The sequence below is a fragment of the Protopterus annectens genome, chromosome 4.part0 (assembly GCF_019279795.1).
Source record: "Protopterus annectens isolate FY-2018-M chromosome 4.part0, PAN1.0, whole genome shotgun sequence".
NCBI lineage: Eukaryota > Metazoa > Chordata > Ceratodontiformes > Protopteridae > Protopterus > Protopterus annectens.
This window is the reverse complement of record NC_056733.1, coordinates 688,523,720-688,542,692: the sequence shown is the minus strand read 5'-3', so window position 1 is coordinate 688,542,692 and position 18,973 is coordinate 688,523,720. Positions and strand designations below refer to the sequence as shown.

General features: G+C 40.4%; 1 protein-coding gene across 1 annotated transcript in view; it reads left to right on the top strand.

Annotated features, from left to right (window-relative positions):
* Positions 1 to 18,973, top strand: part of ANAPC5 (anaphase promoting complex subunit 5) — a 1,323,163-nt gene that overhangs the window by 560,044 nt on the left and 744,146 nt on the right. The gene's annotated exons all lie outside the window — the stretch shown is intronic.

The following is an 18,973-nucleotide window of genomic DNA, read 5'->3' as shown; positions in this document are numbered from 1 at the left end:
AATTAGGAAGTGCTGAGGGTTGTTACAAAGAGGGATGCTTGGAAATTTAGTGGAGCATAAAATGTTTAATGTTGACTTACTGAAAAAAAAATTTGTTCAAAAGTGAGTAGTGATTTCACCAGTTTGATTTAGGAATTGTGTAATGCTATACATTTATACCTGTGCTGAATCCCCTATTTAGCCTGTTTTCACCCTTAATTAGGCATATAGCATTGGCAAGAACAAAAGTCAGAAAAGTTGTATAACTGCACCCATAGAAGCAATAAGGGAAAACATTTTTCTGGCTTATTAAATTTCCAGAAGTTCTCTTATTAATTAACTTCATGTTCAGTTTTTCTTTTATGAAAGTAAGAAAATAAATTCATTATGTAGTTTCTGTGTGTACATATATATAATGTGTATATGTGTGTATATAAGTTTATTTAACATGTATAGATTTTATTTGCTTACTGGGTAGATGGGCTGGGCTGTGGTCTTTTTCAGCTCTGACCCAGAACTCAGCAGTTACAAATTTATTCAAACATTAAAATGCAAATAGTTACAGAACCAATACATGCCACATTGACGTTTATCTTACCTGAAATTCGCACTAAAAGTTAACACTGGAACACACAAACTAGAGTAGCAGTGCTGAGAAGGTGGATAGGCTTTACAAATTCTGTACTAAGGAAACTGAGGGAAGGAGAGAGGTGTATAAAGTACAGAACATTTGCATTATATAGATGAAGCCCTAACATGCAAACAAACTAGGTTTTAGTAGTCTTTAGATGATTATAATGTTGTATAAAGTAACTGTATGGCAAGTGCTTGTATATGAGGCAAACCCATAAACATTCAGTTCCTACAGGGTTTAACATTTTCAATTTAAACTAGAATGATGGCTAACCTGAAGACTGACCCCATTTAGAAACTCCTTTGTATATTGTACGTTACACTCTGCTTGGATGTACATTGCACTGTGCTTGTTCACTGGAATGTATATATACAGTATATACACAGTTTTTTTTCTATGTAATTAGTCTGAATAATTCTGTTATTCCTTATATTTCTGTATTTTTGTTTGTGAAATGTTGTGCATTTCATGCGGGGGAGCCTGAAATTGGTCAGTGCACTACCCAGTAAACAAATATAAATAAACTTTGCCCATTGATCCAGTAAGCCATACAGAATCGGGCTAGGCTTATAATTGCCTCAAGGCAGATAGCCTAGTATGAACCTATGAACCTACGAAGAACAGTAACAGGCAGTTGTTAAGGTGGTTGCTTACAGATTTCTGCAGCTGTAGCTAATAAGCGGAAACCTTTAAGTGAAGCTTGTTGAATGGTATTTTATTTCAAGGAATTTAAGACATGGGGGAGGTTAAAGGGTAGCTGCATTAACCTGCTTTGGGGAAAATAACCCCCCCCCCCAGTGTCCATTCTCAGGGGCAAGCCATTCGTAGTGGAAATGAATGGAGAATGTTGGAAGAGATGCATGGCTCTCAGGATAGATGAAGGAAATAAATTAATGTTTTATTGTACCAATTTTTAGGCAAATGTTGAATTACTTTACAACATATTTGTTTGTAGCCTATGTGAACATTGTAGGGAGTTCAGCAAACATATTTCTTCCTGTGGATTCCTGTAATGTTAACTTTTCAAACTTTGTATTTCATCATTTCCTTAGACCTTGCACTTAAGCAAAAGTTTATTAAAATGTATTCTTAGTTTTTATGCATTTATTTTGGTATTTTGTTTTATCTTTTTTTAGGTTATTAAAATGATCTTGAATAATTCCCATGTAAAAAAAAAAATCTGTTCTCCATTTTTTTCTTTTAGCAATTTTGATTTTTCCTAATGAATAAATAAAATAAGAAAGAGCAATACGGCTCACAGACAGAAACCAGAAGCCGTTATTTAGCGCTTTCGTCAGCTGTCAGCATTGACTTCTTCAGAATACAAAAAAGCACACTGAACCACTTGTTAAATATGCACTTTTGTCAACAATTAATTTTAAAAGGTGTATGTTCATGTTATTTAAAAACTGAAATTAATGATGCATTCCCTATAATACTAGCAGCAGGAAAACATTTTCTATACATAACACTGAAAGCAGCTTTTGGAACAGACAGAGCTGTGTTCTGCAAACTGGGATGATAAAACATATAAAAACCTGTACAAAGCTAATCAAATTCTCAGCAATAAATAATAAATAACCTCTTAATTCTTTCACAATCTGTTAGCTTAAAATGTCCTTAATAAAATTACATTTTTATTTACATATGAAAGTCAGCTTTTAATTTGAGAGCTAGAAATGGAAACTGTTTCATTAAGCCCAGGGGGTATGTTGCATTGCACTTGAGCTGCCACATTAATTCTCAATACTCTATATAAAAAAAAAAAAAAATGTCAGAAGGACCCACCCTGTCGTTTCCTATCTGTTCAAGAGCACTGAATTTAAACTGATGACCAGGGTGTTCTTTTATGTGTTTGTATAACGCATTCTTGAATTTGTTCTTTTTAATATCATATAAATGTTGGTAAATTCTCTTACTGAGGCTATTAATAGTCTTCCCTTTGTAGAAACTATAGTGCTGTTGGCAAATCGCTATAATATATATATATATATATATATATATATATCAGACATCAACTTTGACAATGAAGCCTTTGCTTCAGGACTACCCTACCAAAACCCCTAATGTACAGAGACTCATTCTCCTAAATGTATGGGCATTGGTTGCAGTGTCCACATTTCACCATCTTGCCTTTGTTCACATTGGTTACATTAGTTTCAAGCAAGTTTTTTATTGACTTGTCTTTCTTATATACTACTACCAGATAGTCACCTAATTTATTTTTAAATTGTTGTTCCATGTCAAAAAGTACTCGGTTGTGATTTAAAATTTCTTTGATTTTACCAAAAATTGGACTAAAGGTAAGAACCATAGAGTGTTGACAAGAATTCGTAATATGTGGTATGTCTACCCTACGACTGCTATTGTCATATTCCCCCCCAATATGGGTAAAAAATGGCCTTGCTTTCTCTTTGTGATTACTTCCTGAAATATGGGTTCTAGAAAGTGTGTGGGATACCTTCTTCCTAGTACATGTTCTCTAAAATACCAATTTCCTTTAGAAAGAATTCCTCTTCGCTGACCATCCTTGCCAACCTAACTCCCTGCCCCTTCACCAAAGATCTCTTTTGGTGCATTGGGTGAGCACTTGAAAAGTGCAACAATGTATTGGAGTAGCCTGGCTTCCTGTATAACGTGGAGGTAAACCTGTGATTGACTTTATCCTTCCTGATAGTGATGTCCAAGAAGTGTATACTGTCGTCATTAATGTCCATTGTGAACTGTAGAAATTGTGTACTTTTATTTAAGAATTCAAAGAATTCATGCAATAACTCCTGAGTCCCTCCCCATAAAATAAGGATGTCATCCAAATTACGTCCATAGAATTTACAGTATTTAAATAGTTTGGATGTGAAAACCATATATGTTTTCCATTCTGCTAGGACAATATTGGCAAATGGGGCGCACATGATGCCACCATGACCACCCCTATCTTTTGTTTAAAATATTGCCCCTCAAAGAGAATGAAGTTACTGTTAAGTATCATATCCATAACTGTTTGGAACATCAATATTCTGGAATGTGTAAAACCAGAATGCTTGCAAAGAAAGTCATAAAACATACTGATACCCTCCTCATGTGGAATAACTGTAAATAAATCATGGACATCAATTGTGGCAAATATAAGATGTCCGTTGTACATATCCTGTTGAAATTTCTTAACAGTCCCATGAGTCCTGTAATATATGTGGGAATTGTTTTAATAAATCCTTCAGGTTTAAGTCTATATACTTAGCCATAGAAAATTTATTTGATGCCTTAGCATCCACAATGGGCCTTAAGGGGGGGGGGAGATCAGTGGTAGACTTATGGATCCTAGGTATACCGAAGATCATAAGGGTACATAGGCTTTCTTGTTGCATATAGTTTAACTCAGCAAGTGTTATTTGATTGTCAAGTTAGTGGCACAGCACGATGCTTCAGAGATCATCCACGTGCAACTAACAACGGGCAAAACTGCAATTCAAATTATAGCTTGCTACAGATCACCCACCATGTCCCAGGACCCCCATTCCGCATTTCTGGAAACACTGGGAATTATAAAGGTCCTACCAAACACCCTAATATCGGGTGATTTCAATTACCCAAACATTAATTGGGAGAGCTACTCAAGTACTAACTCCCTTGCCCAACATTTCCTAGAATTTATAAACTCAAATGCCCTGGATCAACTGGTCAACACTCCCACCAGTGGTGACAACATATTGGACCTGGTCATCACCAACATGGGTGACCGGTGCTCCACACCAGAGGTCAACCCCTTGCTGACCATAAACAAATCACTTTGGATATCCACATTCCGCCCCCACCCCCGGACAGGGAAACCACAGTGAAAAACTTTTCAAAAGCAAACTTCACATTACTTAAGACAGAGGTGCAAAGTTTCAAAGCCCCCATGCTAAAGGATAACATTGTCCAAGCTGCAAAATCCTTTACTAATGCATTGTATGGGCACCTACAAAAATGCATGGATCATGCTATCCCAAGCAAAACCAAGACTCACTCCTCCAAGAAAAGGAAACCAGTCTGGTGGGTATCCTGCCATAAACAAGCTATACAATAGAAGGAGGAAACTAGTACAGAAAAAAGTAAAATCCCAAGATGGGAGGACATCCCTGATCAGTATCAGCAAAAAACTATGATCCCCCGTAAAATCATCCAAGGAAAGTTTCGAAAGAAAAATTGCCAAGGACTCCAAAGATAACCACAAGGCATTCTTTAGCTATGTCAAGAATCTAAGTGGCAATACTCAGATCTGCTCGGAGTTAGTGCAGAATGGTACAAAATACACTGAACGGACCAATATTGCCAACATCCTGGCAGACAGGTTCAGCGCAAACTTCGCCCCCCTCTCACCCCCAAAAGGGCCCATAACCATACCAGAATAATGTAGAGCTCCTGAAATCGCAGACACTCAGTTTAAAACAGCCCTATCCAAAGCCAAAAACACAGCATCAATGGGACTGTGCGGTGTCCCAGGCTGTGTCCTACACAAGCTCAAAGACGAACTAACCCCTCACCTAAACACACTGTTCAAACTCCGCCTCTCCACAGGCTACATGCCCTTAGAGTGGCGCACAGCAACGGTTATTCCGCTCCACAAAGGTGGAGCCACAACAGACCCCGGGAACTATCGCCGTATAAGCCTGACTAGCTTGGTCTGCAAGGCTATGGAGCGCATCGTCATGTAACTCATTAACAGAGACATTGGGAACCCCCAAACACTGGTTCCTACCCAGTTCGGCTTTAAGGGCAGATCATGCCTCCTAAACCTGGTGGACTTCTTTGAGACAGTTACCAAGGCTATAGATGAGGGAAAGGTGGTACACACAGCCTACCTAGACCTTGCAAAGGCCTTTGACACCATTCCGCATTCTGGTATTATAAACAAGCTCACCAGCCTGAACATAAACCCCTACGTCACAAGATGGGTTGCCAACTGGCTCACGGACAGAACCCACATGGTAAGAGTTGCGGGAGCTAGGTCTGACTCTAAACCGGTTACAAGTGGCGTTCTCCAGGGCTCAGTCCTAGGACCCCTCCTGTTCGGCATATACTTCTCAGAGGTACAGGCAAGCACAGGAGGGCTATGGCTGACCAAGTTCGCAGACGACTGCAAACTAGGGGCTATAATTGACTCTGTCTGACACAGACATCCTCCAAAAGGGTCTCACTGAGATGGATACCTGGTGTCAAAATCATGGCCTCGAGCTAAATGCCAAAAAGTGCATAGTTATCCCCTTTGGAAAAAGCAAAGTACCCATAAACTACCAAATAGGTGGTAGTCCCCTAAATTTGGAAGACATAATAAGGGATCTGGGGTACCAAGTAGATAGTAAACTCTCCTTTGATAATCGATTGCCAAAGTGGTTAGAAAATCCTTCTACGTGGCCCACCTTATCACAAAAGGGTTCGCATCCAGATCAAAAGAGGTCATTGTGCCCCTCTACTCATCAGACCCATCATAGAGTACAATGCCCCATTTGGGATGTATCTTACAAGACACTTGCAACAGCTGGAAAGACCACAGAGGTACTTCACCAAGAGGATCAATGGCCTCAAACAGATGCCCTATGCAGCTCGACTGAAGAAACTCCAGCTGTACTCTGTTGCATACCACCTACTCAGAGATGATCTCTGCCTGACATACAAGGCCATGTCCAACCCAGAACTGATGGACATGCTCCACCTAAAGAAAAGCTTATCCCCTCGAGCCACACGCTCTAGGGATCTAAACCTCACCACTGCAATAAATAGGACGTGCTGGAGGGATAGATTCCTGTCGCAGAGACTTCCCATGCTTTGGAACAAGATTCCAATCTACATTAGGCAGAGCTCCTTGCTAACACTCCAAGAGAAACCTTGACAAGTGAATGGGAAACAGTTTACCCCGGGGTTCACTTCAGTGGCTCTGCTGGACAGAGGCACAGGGAACTAATCTAGGGGGGGGGGGGCGGCGAAAGCCAACACATTCTGGCTAGGCTTATAAATGCCTTCGGGCAGATAGCCTAGTTACCTACATATGAACCTAAGTAATAGGTCTATGAGTGTTATGTCTATATGCACTATTAAGTTGATTGATAGAAGTTTCTTCATAGGTATCACTATATAGATGTAAAAGCATTTTTTGGGTATAGACCTCTTGATCCATAGCTACCAAACCTCCCCACTTATCAGGTTTTATTAACCTGATATTTTTGTTACCCACAATTTTAGACAATATACTTTGTTCATCATCAGTGAGGTTGTTAATAAATGTGATATTTTTCAGAAAAGTCTCCCCAATCTGTGATGTACAAAGACTTTTGTAAATCTGTAATATGTGGTGCAGGGGTGGGTTGAATGTGCTTGTTTTCTTGCACAATTCAGCTGGTCCAAACTGTATGTTATTATCAAAGTAAAGCCTGATATTGTTTCCTTACAAAAAGCTTAAATTCAAGAATGCAATTTTCAACTTTTGGTTTCCTCACAGGGACAAAATTCAAACCGCTTTGAAAAAGTTCTCCCCATTCCTGTGTAATGGTAGCTGAACTCAAGTTGTATATTTTAAAATCTCTTCTTACATTACTAAGGATGCTGTTGACATCGTAATTTACTTCCTTGTCCCTGTCTATCTCCTCATGGAACCCCTCGTCCCCCTCCCCCTCCCCATTGGGCTCTCCCTCTCTGTGGGTGAAAATCCTGGTGATTCATAAGGTCCATTCTCTGTGTATTGTTATTGTAATTGTGATAATACTGCCTCCCCCCCACTGTTCCATTTGCTGCCTCTGATTGAGAAGGCGCTCGGACTTTCTCAGAGGTTCTCCTAAAGGGGGGGGGGGGGCTGCTGTTCATTGTTAAAAATTCCAACAGATTCATCATTAACTTCTTCAACATCAAGTGTAACATTTTCATACACATTTTGGTTAGTGCCCCTATTAAAATTACTAGGTAAAGGATATGCAGTACCTCTATCATAGTCAACACTGTCTCTCAAGTTTTTTTTTACTTTCTTGTTCTTAGTAGATAAAATAACCTTGTCTGTGTTGACAAAAACAGTCCTGTACTCAATTTTTGAAATAAAACATAAATCGGCTATTCTACTATTCAAAGCATCAACATGATTTTTAAGTACATTAATTTTCCTATCATTATCCCTTACCAGTAATTCAAGCAGTTCGCAGCCATGTCTATTAAACATGGTAACCAAGTCCGTATAAAAGTTCAGATCCATGGTCCAAGCCTGTAGGGAACTTCCATGTTTGAAGGCCCTTGGGTACTTCTCTCCGTAGACATTCTCTTAGGTAGCTGTTTTCAACCTGCAATTTGCATAGCTTCAGTACTACTTGCTCAAAGTTATAAATCTGCTGGTCTAATGTTCGATTATTAACCCGACTAGTACTTCCTTCAAGAATGTCTGCTCCATTGCCCTGAATCCATTCAGTGTAAGAAAACGGCGTTTGCATGTCTCCTCGCTGGCTGTCAGCTTGATTGACACTCCTAGAACCGCCTCCTGCTGCTCCTGAGCCAATTGTAAGCCCAGATTGCGAGTTTACTATAGTTACTGGGCTGCCCTGCCCAGGAGGTAAAGAAAATGCTTGCGAGCCGTGATTTTCAGTGAAACCTGATGAATTGATAGTATTTGTAAGCCCAAGTGTTGTTGGACTTGGATTAGGTCCTTTTCCATTCACAGATTGCTGTTTGATCAGCACCTCAATCAGTGCTGTGAGGTTCACAGTAGAATTATTCAAAAAATGTGACAAGTGCATATTTAACAAGTGGTTCAGTGTGCTTTTTTTGTATTCTGAAGAAGTCAATGCTGACAGCTGACAAAAGAGCTAAATAAAGGTTTCTGTCTGTGAGCCATATTGCTCTTTCTTATTTTATTTATTCAGTTTATTGTTGTTTTGTTTGTGTTATCTTTCCTAATGACCATATCTTGGTGATTGCGTTCTGCACATTCTGAACTACCCTGTAATTTTGAAAATGACCAGTGCTGATATCTCTAACTTCAGTGATGGTCACTGTAGCAGTAATTTGTAACTTTTGGGTTTACTCACCAATTAAACTACTTTGGTCTGTCCATTTTTTCCATGGCTTTTCTGTTCCTTTGCTAAAGCTAATTCTTTTGCCAAACCGTCTGTCCAGATACATGCATCAACCGGAACATTCACAGAGATACCTTAGTAAAAGGATACAAGGCCTAAACAATATGTCCTACATGGATTAACTGAAAGTGCTGTCGCTATACTCTGTATCCTACAGACTGCTAAGAGTTGACTTGCTTCTGGTGTACAAGGCATTCTCTAACACATTACTGATGGATTTACTACACATCAGCAAGTTATATTTATTTGTTTTATTTTTATTTTACATTTGTTGACCGGGATAGTCTAACTGGATTTATGTCCATTTTCAGTAGAGTCTCTGGGAGATGAGCTCCAAGAGATTACTAGACTACTAACATACAGGTACTAGTTGTTATACAGTTAAATACTACAAATTTTAAACAGTTCAGGAATCTTCACAGTTTATACAAAAAACATGTTACAAGCACTAGATAAGATAATTTTAGACTTTATGTGCAAGACTTCATTAGTAACTAGAAAGTAATTGTTAAACAAATGCATACTTCAAGTTTCAACAGTTCAGCAATGCTCACAGTTTAAACAATATGTGTTGCCTGGCTTAGGGAGGATGCTTTAGAATTATATGCAGAAGAATTTAACAAGAGATAATTTAAAATACATATTAGGATAAGATATGTTTTTGCCAAGGATAGGCCTTGATCTAAAAAGACACAGAGCAGGAATTAGGTCTTAAGAGAGGGTATTTGGGATATAGTACGAGATTAGTCTGGATTTGTACAGGGACATGACCAATGGGTTTTAAGATAGTTTCAGATTGTGTTTAAAAAGTGTAAATGAAGACAGTAATGTAAGTTCATGGGGGAGTTGGTTCCAATACTTTCCAACTGCATTTGAGAACAGAGCATCTCCTGCCATGTTATTAGATTTGCATGTTGATACAAGTAGTTTATTAAATGAGCATAAAGTTGAAAGGTTCTTATATTGGGTAATGAGACTAGCAAGTATTGGTAGGTTGGAAAAGGGTTTTGTGCGCAATGGTGAGTTGTTTAAAGTGAGTCTGATTCAGAAGCTCTAACCAGCCTAATTGTTTCAGATTATGGCAGTGATGGGTCCTAAAGGAGAAACCAGTAGCAAATCTGGCAATGCTATTGTAAGCGTTGGCTAGCTTATTAAGGTTATTTTTTGACAAGTTAGTATATATGGAAGAAGCATAAAGAAGTGTGGAGATAAGGTGGGAATAGGTAATAGTGGTTCTGGCTAGTGGGGAGAGAAAGGGTTTTATCCTACAGAGGGACCTAGTTTCCTGTTGACAGTTTTTATGGTATTGTTGATATGGGTTTCAAAGTTCAGGTTGTTATCAATGGTTACCCCTAGAAGTTAAGTTGTTAGATTGGGAGGAATGAGTGTACCATTATTGGATAAGACTGAAAAGTTCATTGGGAGTGATTTATGGGTAGGAGTGAAGAGAAGGAGTTTGGTTTTTTGGGGGTTCAAAAGAAGGCAGCGTTGTAGAAACCAGTTTTCTGTTTTATTGAACATTGTCTGAGTTAGAGTCTGTAGTTGGGATTGAGATTTAGCTGAGCAGATTGTCGAATCATCTGCGTATTGTACGCTGTTAGTTAAAGGAATAGCTTGGTTGAGGTCATTGATAAATATTGAGAAAAGGAGGGGGCCCAATATAGAGCCCTGAGGAACACCTAGGGTAATTGCGAGATGGGATGAGAGGTTGTTGTCCCATAGCACTGCCTGCTGTCTATTATCAAGGTAGGACTGGAACCATTTTATAGTCTTTGTGTCCAAGGAGAAGGATTTTAGAATATTGAGAAGTAAGTGGCGGTTGACCATGTCTAATGCTTTTGAAAGGTCGATGAAAAGTGCTGAAAAGAGAAAATTGTTATTACGGTTTTTATTGATGCTGTCAGTCAAGGATAGGAGTGGAGTTGTACTGTGGAAAGGCCTGAAGCCATGTTGAGATTTGGCCAGAACATTGTTCTGGAGTAGGTGGTCTAGTAACTGTCTGTGGATGCATTTTTCCATTATTTTAGCTAATGGGGAAAGTAGAGCTATGGGACGATATTTAGAATATTCTCTAAAGTTTCCTCCCTTGTGTAGGGGGATAATGTAGGAGACTTTCCAGATGGTGGGAATACTGCTTTCTTGTATGGTTTTGTTTATCAGCAATGATACAGGATAAGCTATGACTCTGGCTGCCTTTTGCAGGTATTCAGCAGGTATCTGCTCAGCTGAGGGGGGTAGAAGGTTTTAGTTTACTTAAGAGGTTGCAGATGAGGGAAGTTGGGGCAGGTTGCAGGTTAAGAGTTGGGAGAGAGTTAGTAGTATTGGCTGGAAGGGCAGAGTTATCGGCTGTCAGTTGATTAGCAAGTGTTTGGATGGTCTCGGTGAAGAAGGTATTAAAAGCATTAGCAGTTTGCTTTGGATTGTCGGAATTTGATCCTATAGGGGATGGTGTTGCGGATTGGCCTGGTTGAAGTAGTCTGTTTATGCTAGCCCAGAACTTTTGTGGATTATTTTGGCTGGTCTGTTGGAGGTGGAAGTAAAAGTTTTTTTTATCTTCGAGTATAGCTTTCTTAGTCTCATTTCTTTTTTGCCTGAATTGTTGTTGGTCTACAGGGTTTTTAGTTGTTCTCCATAGTGCCCAAACTTTATTTTTCTGTTGAATTTTCTGCCTGGTTTTCTTTGTAAACCATGGGACGGGTTTAGATTTAATTTTGATGGAACGCTTTGGTGCATGGTGGTTAAGGATTGTTAAGAATTTTGAGTTAAAGTAGTTTGTTGCTTCATCAAGTGGGAGGTATTTTATAGGTGACCAATCACATTCTTTTAGTTCAGCTTGGAAGTTGTTGGGGTTAAAGTTTCTGTTGCTTCTTATTGTTTTTTATATGGTTGGGTTGTGTGAGCTCGACCTTTGCCTGATTATGTAAGTGAGAGAATGGTCACTTACATCGTCAGGGAGGGTCCCTACATTTTAGAGTTGTTGGTGATTATTTATTAGAATCCAGTCTAGGATGGATTCTTTGTTATTGGGTTTACTAATTCTGGTTGGGGAGTTAATTGTTTGTGAGAAGCCTTTAAGGTTAGTATGGGAGGTTGGTGATTCAGTAGAGCAGTCCTTCCAGTCTATATTAAAGTCTCCAAGAATTATTGTCTCTTGGGGAATTTTTGTGGAGAGTTCAGCAAGGATACCTTCCAGAGTGGTGATGTTGTTACCAGGTGGCAAGTAGATACATATTATATTTAGGGATTTGCTGGGATTAAGTTGATGTTTGGTGCTAATGATTTCTGCATTGTTTTCAGAAGAGGAGCCAAGATCTAGTATAGATATTCGTAGCCCTTCTTTATAGAGGATAGCAACACCCCCTCCTTTTTTTACTTTGCGGTCTTGTCTCAAGATGTACCCAGATGGAATAATTTCAACATCTTGTGTAGTGGGTTTTAGCCATGTTTCTGTTAAACAAAGTATATCAAATGGCATCAGAAGTACTCTGTCTCAGGATCTAAACATTTTCAACTTCAGACAAATGGTTTTGACGGACAGCTATATCTTGCAGAGGATACTAGTGCTCTGGAACAGATTCCCCGTTCATGTAAAACAAAACTCACCCCTGTCCATATTCAAGCACAAGTTGGCTGTATGGATGAGAAACAGATTTACTTCAGGACCATCTCCTGTACTTTTAATAATCAGAGGCAGCTCCTAAATGCTTTATCTCATGGATGGGTCCCCTCAGATTATTTATGGTATGATCTCAGTTATTCTCACTAAGGGGTAGTATATAATTGACCATGAGATGGGGAAGGACAGTCTAGAATCAAATGGGATAGGTTAATTCAAACACCAAAAGGGGAATTGGTTAGGCTTAAAATGGTCCATGCGGCAACTAATCTAGTACTTTTTTTTATGAGCTATGAACTCGCGTAGTGACTTATGTTGTTGCAGCCATCTGTTCTAAGTAGTGCTGGCGTGTGCCTTCTTCCGTTAATTTAGTCTTTTGCCTGTTTTCCATTTGAGGGCTTTATCTATTTATTAGAACTTCATTAGAGTTGTCATTTCTTCAGCATTTCATCAGATTACTTACAATTTCATTGGGTCATTTTTTTTTTTTGTAGCATTTCTTCTGGAAGGTATGCCTTCCTTTTCAGAATCCATTCAAGTGTACTTAATAGTAAACAAATATCCTCTAAAAATTTTCGTAGTCTCTCACTGCTTTTTTTGGTGCCAGCCCATAATATCGGCACCCATGAACATTGTCTGACATTTAACAAAACTGTCTTCCCTTTTTTTAGCAGAGAATAAGTTAAGTTAAAAATTATAAACCCAAGAAAAAAGGCAGAAGCAAGTCCTGTAGTTCAGTTGAATTTAAAATGGGTGTGAGAGATAAGCTGATAAATCTGTTGAAAAGGAGACTACTTACTACATTGCAGTGAGTGTGGTGAGAAGATGAGGAAACTGACGCAGTGATGCAGGGGAAGGTGGTTCAGGAGTTTGCTGGTGTCACAAACATTGGCCAGTAATGAGGGAGTGAGGCATGGAGAAGCCTGAGTACAGATTGTTCAGGAATGTCAGAGGTGATTTGTATTGTGACCGGCAAAATGAATATTTTAAATAACATTTTTGTGTTCTTCTTCTATTTCATTGTTATTTTATGTTAAATATTTTGGGTGAGGTTTAAAAGTTCTAGGTTAGGACCAGAAAGAAAACTGTTGCACTGTTTCTGTGAAGCAAAAGGGGTTAACTACTATTGAATTTTGAGAGAAGCTGAAGCAGCGTTTCCATAGGTGTCAACCTCTTAATTGGCCAATGTGGAACTCAAACCCTGGCAATATGTGACAGTCAAAATGTGGAACACCCTATTTTCGCACTGTTAGTGTACCATTTCATTGGGACCTGGTTGAAGTGGGCCAGAAGTATTAAGCTAGTGAATACTGTACCTTTTTAAAATCCAGTAAGACAGACATGTAAAACAAAACAAAGTCAGCATAAACTATTAATAAAATACAATATACTCAGCAGCAAATAGTTATGTAACAGAATTCAAGTGCAACTATTAAAAAATGCTCTTCAGCACCTTTTTTTCCAACCCCTCTATATTTCTCCCAACTAAATCAGTTAGTTAACTAAACCAGTCAAGGACAAATTAGAGAAGAATTAGGGACACATTAATTAGTCAGAGACACTTTTAAAATATTGTTTGAACATTGATAGAATAAAAGAATGTGAATTATTATTATATATATATATATATATATATATATCACACTTTCTGAAATGAAGAGAAGTATACAACTTGTCATTATTTATTAAAGTTAATGCACCGCCTTTTCTCCAAAAGTCACCAGTCTGGCTCTCAGTGAGTAGGGACAAATCCAGAAATAATCAGGGACACTTAAAATATTATTGCAGTTAATCTGAGACATTGACAGCATAGAGAATGTAGATCAATATATACGTTTTCTGAAATAACACCTCTAAATTCTAAGAATACACTTTGCATAGGTGTAGTCAAAATACATAAGAAATGAAGTAATAATACAGCCATACTTACAAAGTACAGATTTTCGCAGAATGTCCTGATTTTTGCCTCATATTTTTGGTCCTTTTCTCATAAAGTTGTGGTTTTCTGGCAAAGGGTTGGTAAATCATAGAAAGTTAGAAAATAATGGCATGATTGGCAGACATTTGAGTTTCCGGCTTCATACCCTTCAGAAAACTTATACTAATGCACAACCTGTTATTCTATCAACTTTAAAGTTCGTAAGAGCAGTACTTAAGTAGCGCCTCTATTTATAGGCCTTTGTACTGCCAGCTTTGTCCAGATATTTTGTTCTAAGAGGTTAATAAGTATAGTGAGGTGCTGATGTTCTTCATGTTTCACTGTTGCAGTCTTCACATTTGGCTTATCTGCCTGCAAGTAGCCCTCAGCCGGCCTGAATACCAGAGTCTTCAGATTTCTGCATCGGATGTTGTCTCTTCTTCCATGACGTCAGGTCATTAGGGATATAAAACATGCAGCCGATGCCATTACATCAGTCTTTCTTGCCATGCGGTGCCCGAAGCAGAAGCAGTTCGCAAGTGCTGCTTGGCCGTATCCTGAAATTTTCATTTTTGAGTTTCAGACCCGAAGTCTTCAAAAAAGATAAGTACCCCATTGGGGATCCTTTTTCTTGCTCTAACCGATGTCAGTAAAAGTTAACATTTGTCTTGCCTGTGGAAAGCAAATACCTCAGAGATTTTCACTCTTACTGCATCCCCTGTTTAGGTCCAGACCACGACGTCCCTCGCTGTCGGTTTTGTGCCTTGTTCAACACCCGAACTATTCGTCATTGGGCCATTTTTGTCGCTAAATACTTTGTAATCGATCTCCGTACTCCAAAATGGCTTCATTAAGCCATCCAACTATTGATCGTCTGAAAAAGTGTAAGGATAAAGACAGAGATAGACCACATAGGTCCAAAACTGCTGACGACTGTTCCGGTAAGCTAGTTGCCAGCCTGCCGGTACTCGATGAGGTGCTTTTTGCAGCCTCTGATACCCACTACTTCAGATTTGTAGGCCTCTACTGAGACCTATTCAGAGTCCGGTATGCCGCGAGATGCTTCTTCAACTATGGAACCTGCAGATGTCTCTACCTTGGATGGGTCCGTAGCCGCTCTGCAGGCACCGGCTTCTGAGGGTGTATTCAGGCCTACAGACATTCATATTAAACCAACGTCATCATTTCCATCCAGAAGTTCCAAATTCCTCAGGCCAAAAACTTGCACTATGCCTATAAAACAGACAACCAAACCACAGACTCGGGCCCATATGCCTAAACAACAAATACTTAGAATGGCTGAAGACCTTATTACCTTAATTAGGGGAAGCCAGCCTTCCCCCTCTGAGACCTAGAACTGATTTTCTTTCTGATTCTTCTGATCAGGAATCTGTTATCTCTGCTCCTTCTGATTACCAGGATTTGCCCTTATTTACTTATGAGGATTCTGATGCAGAGGATTCCATTCCCTCTGCTTCCCCTCCAGAAGATTTTTCTTTAGGTGAAACCTTGCATACTCTTAGGGAGCATTTCCGCTGGGAAAGCCAGGATTATTCTGAGTCCAAAAAGAGACTTAGGGAATTCTTACTCCTGCCTCAACACATGCCTTTAGCTATCACTCCTGTTCTGGACATTGTAGATGATGCTTTCTTGGACTCTAGCCTTACCCCAGACACTTTACCTCCAGCTCCCAGAAAACCTGACCAGTACTACAGAGTACCTGACTCTCAAGTTCCTCTTCAAGAATCCTTCTGTGGATGCAGAGACCATTTCCCAAGGACCAAAAGACATTACGGCTACTGCTGCCAAAAATCCTACCCCTTCTGATAGAGATCCTAGAGCCTTAGACAGATGGGGTAAGAATGTATACACTTCTGCTACTTTGGCCATTAGGGCATTAAATTGCCAGTTTCATATCAGCAGCGTATTATGGGACTACTTAAACAGAAAATTATGTTGATTCCTGACTGTGCTGAACACAGACTTGCAAGAATTAATGCATTCTGCAGAACAAGTTGGTAAACATACTTTGCAATGTGGTTTTGACACTTTAGACGCATCTTGCAGGGCTGCTGTCACTGGGTCTGTACTTAGAAGGCATGCTTGGCTTAAGGAACAAAACTTGCCAGATCATGTTAAAGCAAAATTACTGGATGCTCCCTTAAACCAAGACCGCCTTTTTGGCAACAAAGCAGAATAAGTCCTCAAAAGGATGGAGGAAAAAGCTAAATCTATGCAAACTGTTAAAGAATTCCTACAAGTACAGCCTCCCAAATTCAGTAGGCATTGGCCTTCAAAGAACTGGTCCTTTCCAGTCCCTTCCAGGCCATCTCAGTCCAAACCTAGGAACAGCAGACCACCAAGGCTATAGTCTCAGGCTACGCACACATCTAAGCAGTGGGGGGCTCCCACTTCCAAAGCAGGGAGTAGTAAGCCACCCCCCCTACGAAAAAATGGCACAATGACTTAACCTTAACCCTTCCAAGCCCTGCTCAACTACCTGCTCCCTTACGAGCAAAGCGCCCTGCATGCAAAAAACTGGGAACTCTTACCCAGGACAAATGGATTCTGAACATAGTTTCTCAAGGATACAGATTCCACTTCCACACACTGCCAACACCAAATGGTTGGCCAGACCTACCCCCAAATCAATGGGCGGAGGCCCAACAGCAGGTTCTCTCTCTTCTCAGTATCAGGGCTATTCAACTTGTCCCAGCAGAACAAAGGGGACAAGGTTTTTATTCAAGACTTTTTCTGGTACCCAGAAAAGACAACTCCTGGCATCCTATCCTGGACCTCTCTAGTCTCAACACCTTTCTGGTGGTTCCAAAATTCAAAATGCTAACTCTTCAACAGCTTCTTCCTATGCTAGCCAAGGATGTCTTGCTGGCAACCCTAGACTTAAAGGAAGCTTACCTGCACATCCCAATAAGAGGATCCTGCAGACAATACCTGTGTTTTAGGGCGGGCTCCATGCGCTTTCAGTACTCTGCACTTCCCTTTGGCTTATCTACTGCGCCCAGGGTGTTCACAAAGTGACTAGCTCCAGCCATTGCATTTTGCAGGCAGAGAAATATTCAAATATACCCATACTTGGACGATTGTCTGATTCAGGCAGAAAGCCAGGACTTGCTATTACAACACCTGGCATTTGTAATGAAACTTCTAACCTCACTGGGGTACACCATCAACGAAAAGAAATCTCACCTAGTACCCTGCCAACAGTTTGTATTCCAGGGAGCAAGCTTGAACACAACTTCCCAGATGGCATTCCTCACTCCAGAGAAATAAGTTTGACAACCTACTTCAAACTATTGGCCACAAAACCCCAGCTATCTGCAAGGAAAATACTGCAAGCTCTGGGGTTCATGGCCTCTTGCATTCTACTAATTCCATATGCAAGACTGCATATGAGGAAACTCCAATGGTATCTAAAAAGCCTATGGTGTCAACATTCTCAGGACCTGGAAACCATGATTTCTATCATTCCTTGTATAAGGACAGAGTTCCTTTGGTGGGCAGAGGCCTGCTACCACAACAAGGGACTCCCTTTCACTCTGCTCCCTGCCACCCAAACCCTAACAGACGCATCAGACTATGCATGGGAGGCACACATGGCAGGACAGTGCATTCAGGGCAAATGGAACCAGAGACAGATGCACCTGCATTTCAATCAAAAAGAAATGTTAGCTGTACAGAATGCTGTGACAGCCTTCAAAGACCGTACTCTTCTAGGAAAACTATTGGTAAAGACAGACAACACCACAGTAATGTGGTGCATAAACAACCAGGGGGGGGACCCATTCGTACCCTCTCTGCAGACTAGCCATGGCTCTGTGGAACACAGTACAAGTACACCTACAAGCACAATTCCTGCCCAGGCAAACTAAATTCACTAGCGGACAACTTGAGCAGAAATCTCATGGACCCACACGAATGGAAACTTGAACCCAAAATATTCAACCTCTTGAGGAACAAATGGGAGACTCCAGAGGTAGACCTGTTTGCCTCCCCTCAGAACTACCAATTGGACAAATTCTGCACAAGAACTCCCCACAGTCATGCTTGGAAAGTGGATGCTCTGTCCTTTACCTGGGAAAGCCTCTCGGTGTATGCCTTTCCCCCTCTGCCTGTCCTCTTGAAGGTTTTACCAAAGATCAAACAGGAGAAGCCAAGGACAATACTGATTGCACCAGACAGGCCATGCCAGCACTAGTACCCCCTCTTGCGCAGTATGACACTGCTACAACCATGGCACCTGCCTCTGACCCCTTCCCTGTTGTCCCAGCAGGCGGGCCAGATTCTGCACCCTCAGCTTCAAACCCTGAACCTTGCAGCCTGGCTAATTCCTTGAGCTCTCCTCTAGCATCCCTCAGTAAGCAGGTGCTGGATGTCATTCTGGAGGCAAGGAGGCCTAGTACTAGAAAATCCTGTGCTGAAAAGTGGAAAAGATACTGTTCCTGGAGCCAGGCTGAGGGGATGAGCACAGCGGTGCCCAGCTGTGCCCAGCTTGCATCATATTCTAGAGTACTTAACAGAAATGCTCCACAAGGACCTGTTCTTCTCATCAATTAAAATTCATGCCTCTGCCATTTCAGCACATTATAATACTGAACCACCCCTCTTCTCTCACCCCTTGCTAAAACAGTTTCTTAGAGGGGCCAAAATTTTAAGACCCCCCAGGAGAGCTCCCACTCACCCCCCCCCCTCCTTTGAGCCAGCTGCAACAGCAGAGT